This window comes from Odocoileus virginianus, chromosome 4 (assembly GCF_023699985.2).
Source record: "Odocoileus virginianus isolate 20LAN1187 ecotype Illinois chromosome 4, Ovbor_1.2, whole genome shotgun sequence".
Taxonomy (NCBI): domain Eukaryota; kingdom Metazoa; phylum Chordata; class Mammalia; order Artiodactyla; family Cervidae; genus Odocoileus; species Odocoileus virginianus.
Window position 1 is genome coordinate 85,177,751 of NC_069677.1, and position 18,160 is coordinate 85,195,910.

The 18,160-nt window shown below is 38.7% G+C and overlaps 1 long non-coding RNA gene across 2 annotated transcripts in view; it reads right to left on the reverse strand.

Annotated features, from left to right (window-relative positions):
• LOC110150843 (uncharacterized) overlaps positions 1-11,614 on the reverse strand; it is a 32,309-nt gene extending 20,695 nt beyond the window's left edge. For both annotated transcript variants that reach the window (XR_002317875.2, XR_002317874.2), the window contains exon 1: positions 11,428-11,614. This is a non-coding gene — a long non-coding RNA (uncharacterized lncRNA). The remainder of the gene's footprint in view (positions 1-11,427) is intronic.
• Between the last annotated feature and the right edge of the window lie 6,546 nt (positions 11,615-18,160).

Consider the following 18,160-nt stretch of genomic DNA (forward strand, 5'->3'; position numbering starts at 1 on the left):
TCAGAATTCAGGATAATCTTTGTTTAGCCATCAAAATGGCTTTAAAAGCTGTTGTTTTACAATGTTAATTCCTAGAATGACAGAAAAAAGGAACCTTGGAATTTTAAGTTCATACAGAAGAAATTAACCACAGTACTTTGTAGTTTCCAATGTTGTATTCCATGACTCTGATGCAAGAATCTCAGCATACATAATTTTTTTTTTTTTTTTTTTTACTTTACTACAACTAGGACTGTAGAAAGCAACCACCCAAATACAATGGTTTTCCTGGGAAAGCACAGCTGTATTCATATCTACAAATTCAAGTTAGTTGTTGCACTCCAGGCTCCTCTGTCCTCCACCATCTATCAAGTTAGCTATCCAGTGCAAATTAGGATCTGTTTCCTCTGAATGCTAACAACCATAAAGAATGATGCACAAGGAAAGCTTGACACAACATATTTATTTTAGTAAAAATCTGAGTTAAAAATGAAGCACATAACTGGAAGAAATAAAATGCAACATAAAGTTTATTTTTCTATGGTTTTCCTAAAACAGCTTCCTGTTAGAAACTTACAGAAATATAATAACTCTATTAATGCATTTATTAATTTAATGACTTACTAATTTCCATTGCCAGGATACACTGCACTGAAAATGCTGAAGTAGAATGAGAACTCTGCTTCACTTAGTTACTCTCAATTTGAATGGCTGGTTATCAAAAGTCTTCTCAAAATCCTGCTCTACATATTTCAAAGCCCTCAGATAATTTAGGGGCGTCCCAGGTGGCCCAGTGGGTAAGAATCCTGCAATGCAGGACACACAAGAGATCTGGGTCCAATCCCTGGATCGGAAAGATGACCTGGAGGAGAGCATGGCAACCCACTCCAGTATTTTTACCTGGAGAATCTCATGGACAGAGGAGCCTGGCAGGTTACAGTTCACGGGATTGCAAAGAGTCAGACACAACTGAAGTGACTAAACACTCATGCACACAAGATATTAATAATTTAGAGACACTAGGGGGTCAGTGAGGATGCAATGAGTTGGACTTCAAATCCAGGCAGGGCTGATTTTCAGTTGTTTTTCATTTCTGAAATGAAAAACATTTCCCAAGCTCTCTGAGGAAGTTGGGCTGCTCAATGATTTAAGTGACATGTGATGAGTTCCCCATCTTAGTCATCACATTAGCATCGGGGATGTGACAATAGCCGTACTGTCCAAATGCATACTTTCCAAAGCACTGATCTTGTGTGTTGCTTTCTGAAAAGGAAGTGTTGGGGGCAGGTTTTTCTTCTTTCAATGTGGCAGAGGTGCTTCTGTTATGGATCATCCATAGCTTCAGTAAACATGTTTCTTTGGCTTGATTTCCCACTATTCAGATGATTTATTATTATACTTTTCAGGCTCTTAAAAATAAAATCTAACTGCATTACTCTTTCATTTTCTTTTCTACTTTAAACAGGAAATCAATGTTACTAGAATCAGCAGAATTATAGAATAAAGAGAACCGGCAACTGTACCCTCCCCCCAAATTAACAATTAAAGAATACCAAACTAATTAGTCAGACATTAAAGCTGGAAGTGTCATGTGATCTGTAAATGGTTTATGACCCCATAAAGACCAAGAGGAATTTGTGCAATGCCAAGAAGATTTTAGATAAATTCTTTCATTTTAAGAGTAAATGGATTATATTTTCTCTACAAAATCAGGAAGTGACATTTGGAGAAAGTGAAAAAATGTTGCAGAAATCACAGACAGGTTTGGGTTCTTCTGTTTCAGAATTTACTCAAGAGAAAAAGACTGGAGAGTTGCTAAATCCTGGTATTATAGTTTGGGCTATGACAGGAAGCGACAGATCATCATAGATAAAAATGGAGAATGTTGTGAAAAAAATCAAATACTTCGAAGAGAGGAAAAAAAATGCAAGATTCTGTTGTGGTGAATGTTAAAGGAAATGAGTGTTACAATTAAATGAAGCTCAAGATACATCCTTCAACATGGTCTAGTAGTGGAACATTGGAAACTAAGAACAGTAGCCTAAGAGAGTCAAAGAACTCACGGCTTGGGAGACCAGTCCTTACGCTTAGCAACACCTCATCTTCAAATCCCATCGTGTAACCAAAAGTGGGGTTCAGCCGCTCACTGCTCAAAAGCCAATAAAGAGGCCAGGTGGGTGGAAAGGAAAGCTTGTTTTATTTTGGATGCCAGAAACTGGGGGTGAGGGGGAGAAGGGAGATGCCTTTCCAAAGGCTGACTGTCTTCCAACCCAACCCAGTGGGCAAGAGCTTCTAAAGGCAGAGGGAGGGGACTACGAGCAGAAACAATACAGTCTGTCCTTCAGTTCAGTTCAGTCTCTCAGTCGTGTCCGACTCTTTGCAACCCCATGAACTGCAGCACGCCAGGCCTCCCTGTCCAACACCAACTCCCAGAGTTCACCCAAACCCATGTCCATTGTGTTGGTGATGCCATCCAACCATCTCATCCTCTGTCATCCCCTTCTTCTCCTGCCCTCAATCTTTCCCAGCATCAGGGTCTTTTCAAATGAGTCAGCTCTTCACATCAGGTGGCCAAAGTTCTGGAGTTTCAGCTTCAGCATCAGTCCTTCCAATGAACACCCAGGACTAATCTCCTTTAGGATGGACTGGTTGCATCTCCTTGCAGTCCAAGGGACTCAAGAGTCCTCTCCAACACTGCAGTTCAAAAGCATCAATTCTTTGGCACTCATCTTTCTTTATAGTCCAACTCTCACATCCATACATGACCATTGGAAAAACCATGGCCTTGACTAGGCGGACCTTTGTTGGGAAAGTAATGTCTCTACTTTTTAATATGCTGTCTAGGTTGGTCAGCCCTTAGGGTCACTGAAACTGGTCATCAGTGCTCTGATCAGCATCATCTTGATTGTTTTAGGTACAGTTTTCAGTTCCAAGGTCAGTATGTTCCCATTTCCTTGAGGCCAATTCTGGGAAGTGTGGCAGCTTATGTCATAGTTACCATGTGGTCATCATGCAGTTAATTCTCCACCTGGTGGGGGTCTCTTTAAGACAGCTCACAGGACATGGCTCAGAATATTATCTACAGCCCTTGAGAAGGACATAAAGGTTCTTGAGTATGCCTAATCACTAATCATTATTGCTTGGTTTTCTTTGTTTTTGTTTCTGCATTTTCTCACTTCTCTGATTAAACTTATTCTTTGGCTAAAGTTTTTCCACAGACAAAAGGCCGGTGGAGGACTAGGGGGGCAAGGACCATAGGGGTCCTGCTGTGTTTCAGTCACTCATCTTTGCAGAATTGTGCTCACCCCTCCTTGGATGAGGGCCAAAATTTCTCATTGTTTCTAGATATTCTTTCCCCAGGTCTAAGCCCAATCCTCTCTGAAATTTAAACTTAAGTATTTCTCATCCGACACTCAAGAGGAAAATACAGATTCTTGACACTTTCAATTCTCTTCCCTAAACTCAAACATAATTTCACTTGCTTACTCTTCTCCCCATGAAATAGCTACAACTCTTTCAGCCTCCAGCAATAGAAGAACACTCCAAATAGTAAAGGATCCTTTGTTTTGCACACTAACTCCCTTAATAAGACCTCCAGCAAATACTCAGTTACATTCTTCATTTCTTATCAAAGAGTTACAAGTATCTGATACTGCGATTGGCTTAAGAAATTTCCCTAATAAAGGAATAAGTGATGCAAGTAATTGTCTGTTTCACTCTTCCTTTTCACTGGAATGAAAGGTCAAGAAAAACAGAAACCCTGCCTGTCTCCTTCACAGTAGACCAATAGTTGAGTACTGAATATGTATTTGTTGAATGGTTGGATCACTGAGTCGAATGAATGAATAGACAACTACTATTCAGGGCAGTATTTGTCTTTTCTCATAATTCCAGATTTTCCCACATAGTTTGTTAACATGGGACATAATACTTCCCAGCAAAGTGGACAAGTTAATACTGGGGTCTGAGGGACCTTCAGAGAGGGAGCCAGTGTTCTTGCAAAAACATGATAGTGATAAGAGGAAAAGGAAACGCATTTGTTCCAAGGGAACTAAGCCTAAATCAAACATGTCTGACCACTCAGATGGACTCCGAAAACAAATACAGAAATATTTATTACCCGAGTTGTTGGGCAGATTTAGGACTTGTTTGGGTCTGCTTTTATAAATAGAATTAAGTACAACATACTTCTTTAAAATTTCTGTTTTTAATCGTAAAAAATCTTGAGATTGTTTGGTGGGGAGAAAAATTTAAAAAATACGTAACATTCCTTGAAAATTAACCTTTCCATTGACAAAGGACACACACATTCTCATCAAAACATTTTGGAGTAAAAGAAGTTAGCATTTACTTTAAAAGTATGACCAGCAAATCCAAGCTAGAGCTGGATTTAGGCTGCAGAAAGCTCCCAATTCTGGTCTTCAGACCAAAACGGGGATGGAAAGTTCTTTTACTATCACTGACCCCGCTGGAGCAACTGAGAGTCAGCAGGTCTTTAAACCAGACTCACTAGGATACCCAGTCTTTTGCCAGGATCACGACCTTCACCTGGATTCACATCAGAAGTAAAAAGAAAGCAAAACTGTACCTCATTAACAATGATAGTGGCTTATATGTTGCATAGCATTTTACAAAGAACTACTGTATGTATTTTACTTAATCACTCTGACAACCCTACAAGGTAGATGTCCCCAATATTATAAATCCTTTTTTGAAAAAACCTTTTTATGCTGTATTGGGTTTTAGCCAATTGACGGTGTTGTAATAGTTTCAGGTGAGCAGCGAGGGGATTCAGCCATCCATACACATACATGGAATCATTCTCCCCCAAACTCCCCTCCCATCCAGGTTGCCACATAACATTGAGCAGAGTTCCAATAAATCCTTTTTAACAGAGGAAAATGGATCTAAGAAGGTGAAGTTTTGCCCACTTTCATGTGGCAGCCAGAAGTCTAGATTTAAGATGTCTAAACTTCATAAGGGTGGGTATCCTACTAACTGACCCTGGTTAGATGACACCTTCCATCTTGCTTCCTAATTAAGGCAGATGCCAAAAATGTCTTAAATTCGGAGCCTTGAAGTTAGCATTTATCTTATCAAAACTTGGTTACTATAATGAAAATTCAACTGAAATAAATCAGTAGAGAAGGAGATGGCATGTGGTTTCTGTGGTGTCTCAGTTTTCTCATCTGTAAAATGGAACCAACTACAGAACCAGCTTCACAGTCCTGTTATGAGGCTTACATGCCCTATAGAATGCTAGACACTGCTTCTGGAAGGCAGTCAGTGTTCAATATACATTAGCTATAATTATAAAAGAGAGTCACAACAATCACAATAGAAAACGTTTATTTTACCCTCTTATAGGACATGTGGCCTGAGATAAATTCAAAATTTAAAAGGTGGATTGACTATGTCAATAAGTCACTATCATGTAGATCATAGGAGTGTTTTCTGTGCATCACAACTAAACTAAACAGAGTTCCTGCAAAATGGACAGGTGCATGCTTGAAACGAAACCAAAGAGGCAGCCCTAAACAGTCAATCTCTTCTCCTTTCTGGAGATGGACTCAGAGATGCTCTGACCTTCTGACTCTCGTCCCATATCCTAATCCACTGCTCATGTTCAGACATGATCTTTTCCTACTTGTTTTTATATTCGGGAATTATGCTAAGGGAAGCTGCTTCCCTTTTCTTTTCTGAGAAATGCCACAACATAGAAACTTGGTTTAAATAGGTTTAACCCATCATTTCCCAAACTTATGTAAACGTAAATTTTTTTTAAGCACTATTAATATCCTGCGAACAACAGACTGGTTCCAAATAGGAAAAGAAGTATGTCAAGGCTGTATATTGTCACCCTGCTTATTTAACTTTTATGCAGAGTACATCATGAGAAATGCTGGTCTGGAAGAAGCACAAGCTGGAATCAAGATTGCTGGGAGAAATATCAATAACCTCAGATATGCAGATGACACCACCCTTATGACAGAGAGTGAAGAAGAACTAAAAAGACTCTTGATGAAAGTGAAAGAAGAGAGTGAAAAAGTTGGCTTAAAGCTCAACATTCAGAAAACTAAGGTCATGGCATCTGGTCCCATCACTTCCTGGGAAATAGATGGGGAAACAGTTGAAACAGTGGCTGACTTTATTTTTGGGGGCTCCAAAATCACTGTGGATGGTGATTGCTGCTGTGAAATTAAAAGATGCTTACTCCTTGGAAGGAAAGTTATGACCAACCTAGATAGCATATTAAAAAGCAGAGACATTACTTTGCCAACAAAGGTCATGTCAAGGCTATGGTTTTTCCAGCAGTCATGTATGGATGCAAGAGTTGGACTGTAAAGAAAGTTGAGCACTGAAAAATTGATGCTTTTGAACTGTGGTGTTGGAGAAGACTCTTGAGAGTCCCTTGGACTGCAAGGAGATCCAACCAGTCCATCCTAAAGGAGATCAGTCCTAGGTGTTCATTGGAAGGACTGATGCTGAAGCTGAAACTCCAAAACTTTGGCCACTTCATGCAAAGAGTTGACTCATTTGAAAAGACCCTGATGCTGGGAGGGATTGGGGGCAGGAGGAGAAGGGGACGACGGAGGATTAGATGGCTGGATGGCATCACCGACTCAATGGGCATGAGTTTGAGTAAACTCTGGGAGTTGGTGATGAACAGGGAGGCCTGGCGTGCTGAGATTCATTGGGTCGCAAAGAGTCGGACACAACTGAGCAACTGAACTGAACTGAATTTCCTGCAAACACATTCCTAGGGAACACTCTCCTAAAGAATGTCAAGGAAAGTCAGAACCCTCTTGGAAACCATCTAAAACTGATTTTATGAGAAGATGTTTTATCACCTATAAATGATCCTGTGAATTGAATCTAGAAAATAATCTTTTAGTTGACTGGGTTAACTCCCAAGAACATTGGAAAACGCCACTCCTAAGCTTCACCCAAGATGTAGTCAATCCTTCCAGATACTTAGAGTTCTAAAAGCAGAGTAGAGCAAGCTAAACTATAAATCAATAGAAACTGTAAGTCAATAATAATGATGAGCTAAATTTATAACTGTACAAATATATAACTGCACATGAAAGAAAGAAAGGAAGAACAAATGAGAGAAAAATCAAAATTTCCAGAAATGAAGAGGGAACTGAAAGCAATGTCTGTGAGTACTGGAACTGAAACTATATCTGGCCTGGTGACATAAAGAGAGAAAAGGGTTTTAGAGGAGGGAGATTCTAATTATTTAGTGATTGTGCCCCCCAGAGCTTGGGAACCAGGTTTTTGGCCCACCCAAGGTGGGAGTACCAAAGAATTGATGCTTTTGAACTGTGGTGTTGGAGAAGACTCTTGAGAGTCCCTGCGACTGCAAGGAGATCCAACCAGTCCATCCTAAAGGAATCAATCTTGAATATTCATTGGAAGGACTGATGCTGAAAATGAAACTCCAAAACTTTGGCCACCTGATGCGAAGAACTGACTCATTTGAAAAGACCCTGATACTGGGAAAGATTGAAGGCAGGAGGAGAAGGGGATGACAGAGGATGAGACAGTTGGATGACAGAGGATGAGACAGTTGGATGGCATCACCAACTCAATGGACATGAGTTTGAGTGAACTCCGGGAGTTGGTGATGAGGACAGGGAGGCCTGGCGTGCTCCAGTCCACGGGGTTGCAAAGAGTCAGACACGACTGAACAACTGAGCTGAACTGAACTGAAGATGGAATGGTGACACTGAGATACTTAACATAAAATCAGAATTCTCAAATGACTCCACCCTAATCTCCTGTACCTGGTTAGTGAAAATTTTAAGAAAGATTATCTATACTCAGAGACTTTTGAGGGGAAAGATAATCCCCATGAAAAACTGAAAGCCTACAGCATGATATGTAAGTTGAGAGACCACATTCCACTACCTCTGTGGGTTACAAATCCTCAAAATGAAATTTTGAAATAAAGTTTTCCCAGTCTGGTGAGATGCTGGGGTACCCACCATAAACATAAACTCCAGAGGAAAATCCTTAATCCAAGACACAAGTGATATTATTCTCACTGAAAATGAATGCACACCATTTCTCCACTAAACAATGTAGAAGACTCCAGTGGAAATACTGAACACTTAAAAACATCAGAAAAAAGTCTGAATTCAAGATTCTAAAATAAATCAATTTTAAAAATAAATTAAAGATATGAAAGAATAAAACTCAATAAATAAAAGGTTTCATAGATAAATAAGGAAATTGTAATAATAACCAAATCAAACTTCTAAAAATTAAATGCCTGATAGAAAAAGATATAAAAATTAGAGCTCAATTAATGAATTAATCAACAAATTTGACAAAGCTGAAGAAAGAATTAGTGAACTGGAAGTCAGTGTGGAGGAAATTACACAGAATGAATCACAGAAAGATAAAGGCATGGAAAATGGATAAGTTAAGAGCTATGGTAAATAAAATGAGAACAGCTAGCATGAATCTAATAGGAATTCAAGAAGAAGGGAATGAAATAAGGAAGACAAAATATGTGAAGAAAAATGGTGAAGAATTTTTCAGAATTGATGAGTTGTTAGAGTAAGTGATTTCAAGTCAAAGGAAAAGGATATCTACATCTAGACTAAACAGAGTAAAACTGGAGAAAATCAAGTACAAAGAGAATATTCTTAAACAAAAAACAAAGTGCCTACAAACTAACAGCAGTTAGATTGTGAAGGACTCTAATCAGGATGGAGAATGGAATACTGTGCATCATAAGCTAATGCAATATTGTACATCAACTATATTGCAATTGGTTTAAAAATAAGAGAATGGAATGATGTCTTCAAAGAAGAGAGCTATTTTCAAACAAGAATATTGAGTTTTTACACCTAGATCTTCACTGAAACAACTATTAAAACATGTTCTGCATAAAGAAGGAAATTGAACCCAGAAGGATGTGGTGAGATAAAAAATGTGGCAAACAAAGATATATGCAAGCATATAGATATCTCTAATAAACACAGGCTACTGATATAGTAACAATAGTCACTAACTTTTATCTATATAAAAACAAGAAAAAATAAAATATTACATAATAGCAACACAGGCTACTGAGGGTTATTGCAGCTAAAACTTTCTAAGGTCCTTATATTTGGGGAAATAAGGGTAGAGAAGCAGATAAAATTTAGATTTTGTTAAGTTTACTTGCTAAAATTATAAATGTGACCACTAAAAATGAAAATAAAACACACATTTTCCTAAGCAGGAAATGGAGTAAATGGGTGAAGGAAGGATGTCAGGAAATTCTTTTAAACTCAGCCCAGTCCAAAAAAAAGTAGACAAAATAAATATTTATTTTTAAAGAAATAAGAAGTATAGTAAATACTACAAGTTCCAACAACTAACTATCCATATGGAAAGAAAAAAATAGACCCTATCTTACACTATGTAGGGAAATAGGTCTCCTATAAATTCTTAACTATTAGAATATATGTATGTATATATATATACATACATATATGTATATATATATATACATATATACATACATACTGTATATTCTTCTCATATTTAATATATGGGGTCAAATAATGATGTCCTAGAAAAGAAACAAAAAATTACAAACCTAAAGGGAAAAGATTGAGAAAATTGTCTCTACTATATTTAAATCTACTTCAAAAGATACTATTAAAAACATGAAAAAGCAAGCAAAGGCTTGGTAGAATTGTTATTGCTCTCTGTGGATGAGAAAGTTTTCCAAAGATAGCAGCTATGATATATCCCATCTCAAACATCTTATTTACAGTGACACTGACTCTTATCACATAGCTTGGCAGAGCTTGTGACCCGTACCTTTGAACCTTGGTGACACTTTGTGTTTGCCTTCACCATTTGAGTAGACTGGAAACAAGGCTATTGTTCTTTGAACCTGCCACTGTGTGCCGTTTTTTTTTTTTTTTTTTTTTTCCATTTATTTTTATTAGTTGGAGGCTAATTACTTTACATCATTGCAGTGTTTTTTGTCATACATTGAAATGAATTAGCCATGGATTTACATGTATTCCCCATCCTGGTCCCCCCTCCCACCTCCGTCTCCACCCAAAGGTGAACATCTTTTTGTATATTTATTGTCTACCCAGGTTTCTTCTTCCATGCATTGCTCATTCATAATCTTTGCCACTGTGTGCCATTTTAAGAGATCAAGGTTTGGGTGATTCAAAATGGCATACTTTCTGACACGCTATCCAGAATCAAAAAGAAAAAGGCAACCCAATAGGAAAATTGGCAAAGATTATGAATGAGCAATGCATGGAAGAAGAAACCTGGGTAGACAATAAATATACAAAAAGATGTTCGCCTTCATTTATATATGCCAGAAATCTGATGTATACAAATGAAAACAACAATGAAAGAATATTTACACTTATCCTTTGTCAAGTGTTTAAAGAACATTCAATATTAGATGTTGAGAGAAATAGCCTATAATAATGGCTAAGAGGGCAGGCTCAGGAGCCAGACTACTAGGCCTTTAATTCCAACTCTATTCATAAACCATATGGCCTTGGGCAAATAATCTAAACTCTGCCTCAATCTCCTCACTGCAAAATGAGATTTTTTACCTAGGATTATGAGAATTGAGTGAGTTAGCACATGTAACACGCTTAGAATAGTGCCCACGAGAGGAAGCAGTGAGTATTTATGATGACAGTAATGAAGACAACAACGGTGGAAAACCAGATGTCTTGGGCAGTTCTATTATATTGTTATAACCAAGATTTAGAGAACCATTTGTCAGTTCTCTTGTTAACTTGCAGATGTCGATACTAGTCAACTGATCTGCTCCACTTCTAGGTACATAACATGGAAAAATGCCAGTACATAAACACTAGAAGACATCTGGCTTAGATGTTGGACTAGTGTTTATTTTTGCTATATTTTCTGAATCACTCTGAGAAATCCCAGATGGAGTCCAGTTTTTGCTTTATTAATGTGTTTATCAATTTAATGGTTTATAAACGCCTATTGCCAGGATGCACAGCACTGAAAATGCTAAAGTAGAATGAGATCTCTACTTAGTTACTCTCAAACTGAATGGTTGGTTATCAAGTCTTCTCAAAATCCTTTTCCACATATTGCAAAGCCCTAAGACAATTTAGAGATACCAGGAGGTCAAGGACAGATAAACCACCATGGACTGGCAGTTGGAATGTCCAACCCTTAAACCTATACTCTACTTCAAAGGGCATAAGGTGACAGGACAGAGTCATGGCTCCCAATTTAGTTCTGATTCCATCAGTAACTGGCAGTACAGTCACTTAGCTCCTCTGAGTCTCAGTTTCCTTTCAGAAAGAGAAAGAAAGAAGGAAGGAAAGGAAGAGAGAAAGAACAAGAGAGAAATAAAGAAAAGAAATTGGAAAAAAAACATCAAACAATCTCTCAGTGCCTTGGGGCATAGCAGAAGAGAACTGGACTTACAGTCTTGAATTGGGTGTCCTTGGACAGGAAGCAAAATCTTAATGAACCAGTATCTGTAAATTGGGACTAGATCTGTCTCTTTTCATGGATGTTGTGAGACTCAAATTTCACAAGTTTTGTTAAAACACATACAGACTCTAAGCTCAGTGGCAAGATTTGCCGTTCTACTTCTGAAAGAATCCTTGAATCTCTGTGAGCCAGTTAATTCTATAGAGTGTAGCTTGGATACCAGAAATATCAACAAAAAAATCAACAAAACTGGAGATGATTTAATATGACCCTAGAACTCCCATTATAAAATTTACATAGCCAATGTTTCATTGTTCACATAATAAATCCTGGTATTAGTCATTGGTCTTTGAAGACAAGCTATTAAAGCAATAGAATTCTTAATTAATTTAGTGCAGAGTTTATCAGTTCTGTGTACACAGCTTACTCAGAGCCCACTATATCACTCGAGTGTGGGGTTGGATAAAGTCAGCTCCCATGGAATAAACCTTATCTGGTGCTCTGCAGTTTCCAGAAGCAATTCTTCCTAAGTTAGAGATTTGTTATCTGCTGGCTCCTTCCTAATGCATTTCCTGGAATGGGTCGTGAGTAGTTGAGTCAAAAGCTTCTGTAGAATTAGCTCAGTTCAGATAGAAGAGGGTCACTCTGGTACCAGAAGATTCACAAGTATCTCTGAGCATAAGTCAAAATTAAATCTCAAATGTTAAAAAAGAGACAGTAAATGTTACCATTAGCAGAGCAATTTTAAGCTATCTCTATGTTTAAAAAATTATCAAGCCAATGGCATTATATTAATATATGCTTTGTAAATGCAATAATTATTTAAATAATTATTATTCCCATATAATTGCTGTTAACTGTGCATGCTTTCTTTCAGTTTCAATCCATATGCAAATCTAACTTACGTAGTAGGCTTGGAATACAAAATACACAAAAACTTTTACACATCCTCATCACATACCATTTTACAGAGCAAAGTGACATTTTATTATACTTTATTATTATGAAGGAATTGAGGTAAGGAAGACCCTCAATCTGTTGTAAACACAATTTGCTGAATTGTGTGAAAACGACTGTGTCCTGTCCTTTATTCCTTTCTCCTCTGCCTTTTTAACCCTCTGCAGCAGAAAGTTCTTTCTAGAAAAGTCAAGCTAGGATGCTTAGGGAAAGAGTGTTTCTCATGGCTGGATTTGCCAGGACTAATCTAAAGGCATGGTATGATTCATTCATTCAGACAGCTGCCCCACAATACCACCCTCCAACCCTCATCCACCCTCTCCCTGGCCCCCAAGCTCCTCAGATGACCTCAGCTTCCTCTTTACCAAAAACTGGAAGACAGCAAGGGTAATTACCTCCTTTTCAAGGGCTTGTCCCTCCACCTTTAACTGATCTTAATCACCCTTCCTTCCCTTCTCTTCCTCCAGAAGACATATCATTTTAGCCGATAACCTTTTCTTCCGGACCCTTGATTCTACCTCTCCCATCTCATTTGGGCCTTTTCCCAGCAATTACTGTCTCCTACCTTGTGTCTCCATTCTATGCCTGATGTACTACTGGTTCCTTATCTTCAGCTTCCCAGCACAATTGCGGAGTTGGTGATGGACAGGGAAGCCTGGCATGCGGCAGTCCATGGGAATCATAAAGAGTTGGACATGATTGAGTGATTGAACTGAACTGAGCTGAAATATAAAAAAATGTGGAGTACCTTATGTATATGTTTTAGATGTGTTATTGTGTGTATGTTTGTATTTGTGTGTGTGTATATATTCATACCCTCAACTTATCTTCTCTTATTGCTTACACATTTTTCAACAAGATCCAAATCCTTTCCAATGTTGACCTCCCTTTCATAGCATTCTATCAAGGGGATTTTCTAAAGAACCATCTGAAACATGACTCTTGCCAAGTCCCAAGGTCCGTTTTCAGTCATCATTTGCCTGGGGCCCGATTCCTCTGGGATATTTTCTAACTCATGTTGCAAAGCCATTGCCTTCCCATTATTCATCAATTCCTGCTCTTGAAAAGTTTTTCTTTGCTCTCCAAGGCCCAAAACACTCTATCCTGTCCTCTTAGTGAAACAAGAGGGAAAGGGTAGGGCACAACCTTTACAAGAATGATGTAACCCAAGGATATGACATAAACTGATTAGAACCAAATAGGTCCAAGATTGAGAATGAGTCAACTTCCACTAAACCTTGAGCCTCAAATGCACACTCTCATTGTAACACATCAGCAAGCTAGATGGCATGCCAACCAGCACCATGACCATTCCAAGGTCAACCATAAAGATCAAGAAGTGAGCAGTGACCCAATTCCTGGAAATCCCCACGCCTCCCCCAAAATAGATGGAACAACTCTTCCCACTTATGAACCTATGAAGTTACCCACCCCTACAAAAAATAACAACTCCATACACTGGTGCTTCCCTCTCCTTCTGAGATGGCCCACACTTTGTAGAGCATGTTTCTCTCTAAATAAATCCACTTCTTATCTATCCCTTTGTCTCTCACTGAATTCTTTCTGCCATGGGACATCAAGAACCTGAGCTTCATTAAGTCCTGAGACCAGGTGTGTGATCTAATGTTCATGTCCCAATCTGAGTTACATGGTTTCACTATCTGTCTGACCACTGCTCTTCACTTTCTTTGGCTCATTTATCTTCTTGTTTTCATTTTCAAAGTGTTCAAGGGCCTCATATGGCTTCCTCTCTTCTCTTTTTCCCTCAGATGTGATACACAAGTTTTTTACTTCAGCTAGGGCTTCCCAGGTGGCTCAGTGGTAAAAGAATCTGCCTGCCAATGCAAGAGATGCGGGTTTGACCCCTGGGTGAGGAAGAAGCCCTAGAGAAGATAATGACACTCACTATAGTATTCTTGACTGGGAAATTCAATGGACAGAGGAGGCTGGTGAGCTATGTAGTCCACGGGGTTACAAAAGAGCCAGGCATGACTTATCAACTAAACAACAATATTGCCTCCCTACATATAGGTCTCACATTTACTTCTAGAGTATTGAACTCTCCCTCAAGGTCAAGGGCAGATCTCCAGCATTCACTAGCACTTCAGGCTCTATCAATTCCAAGCTTCATTTTATCCTCTCCATTACCAGCTTCTGTTCCTAATGTCCATCCTACTTTTGATAAAGGCATCCTTGCCTCCACTTCACTCAAGTGCAAAACCTGGTAAAACCTCTTATTCCTCATTTTCAGTCCTTCTGTGCAATTAAAATACAGGGCCGGTGCACTGGGATGACCCTGAGGGTTGGGATGGGGATGGAGGTGGGAGGGGGATTCAGGATGAGGGACACATGTACACCCATGGCTGATTCATGTCACTGTATGGCAGAACCACCACAATATTGCAAAGTAATTAGCCTCCAATTAAAATAAATTAATTACTTTTAAAACATTTTAAAAAAGAACTATGTCACTATCTGCTGGATGGTCAGATTACACCCTAGGCTGGAATATAACAGGAATGCTCCTCAAGAGAAAGAAAAGAAGGAAATAATAATACAATATATTAGATGTTCTACTCTCTTAAAATTATCAGAGCAATGTAAATTAATATAAACTTAACAAAAACAACCTATCCTCACAGAATGTTTGTGTCTGATGATGATTAATAGAGATGTACATGAAAAGAAAAAATATATATCAAATCTTGATTCTACCTAAACATTATGCATCCTCTTTTTGACACTTTTGACATTTACCTGTTTCCATCTCTAGTTTTTTTTTTTTCTTGTTTAATCACATTTCAAATAACTCTCAAACTAATCTTTGGTATACAAACTAATCTTTGGCATATGAATCATATCTCTTTACTAAAACTGTCCCACAGCACTCCCATTGTTGATAGGATCAAATCAAATCTCCTGAATCCTGCAAAGACCTTCCAACTATATTTCTCCATCTATTACCCATCACTTGCTTCACGACCATCAAGATGTTTCTTATGGACCACCTTGCTTTCCCCCCCATTTCCATGATTTTAAAATAGTCCTTATATTGGAATTTTCACTCTATCTTCACATGGATAATCCTCTGTGTCTTTAAAGTTCAGCTCAAATAATCCCTTTTCCCTTCAAAAGTTCTGGTATATTCTTCCCAGCTGGTTGTAATCCCTTTTCCTTTGCATTCCATTTTACTTTCCTGCTGCCATTATTACATAACTTGGCCCAGCTACATTTTATATTATCAGTTCAGTTCAGTCGCTCAGTCATGTCCGAATCTTTGGGACCCCATGAGGTGCAGCACGCCAGGCCTCCCCGTCCAAACCCGTGTCCATTGAGTCAGTGATGCCATCCAACCATCTCATCCTCTGTCATCCCCTTCTTCTCCTGCCCTTAATCTTTCTCGGCATCAGGGTCTTTTCCAATGAGTCAGCTCTTCACATCAGGTGGTCAAAGTATTGGAGTATCAGCTTCAGCATCAGTCCTTCCATTGAACACCCAGGACTTATCTCCTTTAAGATGGACTGGATGGATCTCCTTGCTGTCCAAGGGACTCTCAAGCGTCTTCTCCAACACCACAGTTCAAAAGCATCAATTCTTCGGCGCTCAGCTTTCTTTATAGCTCAACTCTCACATCCATGTATGACTACTGGAAAAACCATAGCCTTGACTAGATGGACCTTTGTTGAGAAAGTAATGTCTCTGCTTTTTAATATGCTATCTAGGTTGGTCATAACTTTCCTTCCAAGGAGTAAGCATCTTTTAATTTCATGGCTGCAATCACCATCTGCAGTGATTTTGGAGCCCCCAAAAATAAAGTCTGACACTGTTTCCTCTGTTTCCCCATCTATTTGCCATGAAGTGATGGGACTGGATGCCATGATCTTAGTTTTCTGAATGTTGAGCTTTAAGCCAACTTTTTCACTCTCCTCTTTCACTTTAGTTCTTCTTTACTTTCTGTCATAAGGGTGGTGTCATCTGCATATCTGAGGTTATTGATATTTCTCCTGGCAACCTTGATTCCAGCTTACACTTCTTCCAGCCCAGCGTTTCTCATGATGTACTCTGCATATAAGTTAAATAAGCATGGTCACAATATACAGCCTTGACGTACTCCCTTTCCTATTTGGAACCAGTCTGTTGGTCCATGTCCAGTTCTAACTGTTGCTTCCTGACCTGCATACAGGTTTCTCAAGAGGCAGGTCAAGTGGTCTGGTATTCCCATCTCTTTCAGAATTTTCCACAGTTTATTGTGATCCACACAGTCAAAGGCTTTGGCATAGTCAATAAATCAGAAATAGATGTTTTTCTGGAACTCTCTTGCTTTTTTGATGATCCAGCGGATGTTGGCAATTTGATCTCTGGTTCCTCTGCCTTTTCTAAAACTCTCCATCTTGGGTGGCCCCACATGGCATGGCGTAGATTTTATACTATACTCACAACTCTATCTCTTTTCTTCCCCTCCTGGCTTAGAGATCATTTTGTATTTACTTTTACAGGCACCCTCACAGTGCTCCAACACAGTGCCCTGAACTTAGTAGGTGCTTAATAAATGTCAATGCATCATATGTCCATGTATGTAATGGCTGAGAGTCAGGCTTTGAACTCAAAGCCAAAGTCATGGAATGCTGGTTAAATTAACTTTAGCTCTCTAAGCTTCATCCTACATATTGGGGGCAGGGGATGGGGTGGGAGGGGCGGAATAACAGCTGTGCTACCTCAGAGGATAAAATGAGAACCAAGTAGGAAAAATGTATTTTAAACCCTTAACATAGTGTTTGGCACTTTTAGCATTGTTCTATTAATATTTATCATGAGAGGATAGAAATAGGTACTTGTTTATGTGAGTGAAATAGTACCATTTTCTCTGGGCAACTAAGCAATAGATATTAACAGCTTGAAAGAACATGCATAACATTTGCCTCTGCAGTTTCATTTCTGGAAATTTATCTTCAAGAAATCATTTGATGTCCACTGCAAAGATTATCATGGGGTAGAAATGTACATAATGCCTAATGAAGGGAAATAATTTCCCACAGGAAGACACTGGTGGAGCAAATGATGATACATCCATAAGAAGATACATAAGGCAGCTGTTATACTTGCTTCAGGAGAAAATATTCACAATTTACTGTAAAATACAAAACACAGGGACAAAAAAGCATTTGCACAGTAAACTCCTCTTCTGGAAGAACATACACATGTGACTAGAATTTGTACATGTGTGAATATATGTGAATATAGAAGGAAGTAAGGCTTCACTGGCGGTCCAGTGGTTAAGAATTTGGCTTGCAGTACAAGGGACACTTTTTCTATCCTTGGTCCAGGAAGATCCCACATGCCTTGGACTAAAGCCTGCGCACCACATAGCCCATGCTCCACAGTAAGAGAAGCCTCTGCAATGAGAAGCCTATTCACTGCAATGAAGAGTGGCATTTGCTTGCCACAGCTAGAGAAAGCCTGCGAGCAGCAACAAAGATCCACTACAACCAAATCACAAATAAATAAATCTTTTTTAACAAAATTTTTTTAAAGGTGGAAACAAAAGCATTGATGAGCCATTATCTGGCTTCAAGTGATATTCCTTTTTCTCTAATTTAAAAAAAAAAATCTTCTGTTCAATACTTTGGACACACATGTTTTTGGAATTCAGAAATACCTATTATTGCCTACTCATATCTCTATCATTTTCCCTTGTCTTTTCAAGCACTGTCTGAACATAAACGTAAAACACTTTTTTGAAAAGAACAGCTCATCTTTCTGGAAGAAA